This window comes from Photinus pyralis, unplaced genomic scaffold, assembly GCF_008802855.1.
Source record: "Photinus pyralis isolate 1611_PpyrPB1 unplaced genomic scaffold, Ppyr1.3 Ppyr1.4_LG8, whole genome shotgun sequence".
Classification (NCBI taxonomy): domain Eukaryota; kingdom Metazoa; phylum Arthropoda; class Insecta; order Coleoptera; family Lampyridae; genus Photinus; species Photinus pyralis.
The window spans coordinates 29,064,315-29,066,284 of NW_022170819.1; positions in this window are offsets into that span (position 1 = coordinate 29,064,315).

A 1,970-nucleotide genomic window follows, 5' to 3' on the forward strand; every position below is an offset into this window, starting at 1 on the left:
ATACTAATATAAAGAAGTGCTTATGAACTATGCTTTGGCAAATATTTAGAGTTTAAAGGTGGTTAATCTACCCTAACACTAGTAAAAAACATAAAAAAATTCGTAGCAGGGTGGAAAAAAATTTGTAACAAATTTCTACCTTAACTTATATTAAGATACTAATATAGAAGTGCTATGAACGTATAGCTTGCAAATATTTAGAGTTTAAGGGGTTAATTACCTAACAACTAGTAAAAACATAAAAATTCGTAGAGGGGGAAAAAAATTTGTACAAATCATACTAACTTAATATTAGATACTATATAAGAAGTGCTATGAACTATATGCTTTGCAATATTTAGAGCTTTAAGGGGTTAATCTACCTACACTCAGTAAAAACATTAAAAAATTCGTAGAGGGTGGCAAAAAATTTTGTAAGAAGCTGCTTCAAAATTCACTTTTTTATTTTGTTTCAGAATGTTTTCAAAAAGAGTACTATTTTAGATTCATCGATTCGCCCCTATTGGCAACTGTTCCTATATGCAAATTTCATTATAGGAACTTTTTTTTCCTCGATATTGTTTCTAATGTAGTACACGCCCAAACTTCTCCAAATATTTGCAAGCCTATACGTTCATAGCACTTCTTATATTAGTATCTAATATTATTTTAAGTATGAACTTGGTTACAAATTTTTTTCCACCCTCTACGATTTTTTTATGTTTTACTTAAGTGTACGGGTAGCTTAAGCCCCCTTAAAACTCTAAATATTTGCAAAGCTATAACCGTTCATAGCAGCTTCTTAATATTAGTATTCTAATGTTAATCTTAAGGTATAAACTTGTACAAATTTTTTTCTACGCTCTAAGACTTTTTTAATGTTTTGTTTTTTAGTGTAGGGGTCGATATACCCTTATATTTTAAATATTTGCAAAGTTATATCTTTGACAATTGGGTACTAACCCTTTAACCCTTAATTTTTTTTAGTAATAAATTATAAATTTCGAAGTATTTATTATGGTCCACTGTAAAAATTCGGTTTTCTCATTTCTGAAGCTGATGCAATAACTCAACGACGTTTGACTATGAGCGAACTGTAATCTATTTTTTAAGCCTTTTGCGGGGTGTAATGTATATAACGCCTAAAGATAGCACAAGGTACCTAATTACATTGCGATGGCATACGTAACCGTCTTCGATAAAATTCCACCCGTCGTTTCTTGTACAAACACAGAGTTGGATACCAATGCCGGAGCTAGCTGTGAAGGCAAGATCGGCATAATCAATCACACACGGTTCGGGCACAAAACAGAGTTTTCCATAACCACATTCTAAGATGCGGCATAATTCAAACCGCTCGTCCGAAATTCCTGGAGTATGTTGCCCGGTTTCGGTCACAAAACATAGAGTTAATACTATACCAAATATAAACAGTCGCCCGCCCGAAAATCTAAAATCGTGTTTATAGCACTTTCCGGTTAATAACGAATTCCGAAGCGAGTTGAAGGCTAGATCGGCATAAATCAACGACGTCGCCGGTGCCGGATACGGGTCTTGTTACAAAATGCGAAGTTCAGTTATTAGATGCCGAGTGAGTCGAAGCGAATTCTCGGCATTGCGCTTCGAGTCGTCTCTTCTGACACAAAAATAGACCGGTCGCATTTTAATTAGAAAGACTAAGTGCCAAGAAATTAGCCACGTAATGAGCCGAAGAGGAAATCGGCTTAGTGAGAGACTCGTGCAGCTCTCTGTAAGTAGCGGTGCACCGTCCTCGTAACGGTCCCCGGCTGTGCAATAAAGCCGATTACTTGCACTAGAAAATTCAAGAGCTCGCCCCAATTGTTACCTTCAATAATTTCCTCGCCAAGTAACGTGTAATTTTTCCTGACTTTTATGTAATACCTACTATTACCAAAACTACCAAAACACACTACATTTTTTCAATCGTAGATCCAACCTAATAACAAACGGCGATCTTTGAGAAAACAAAT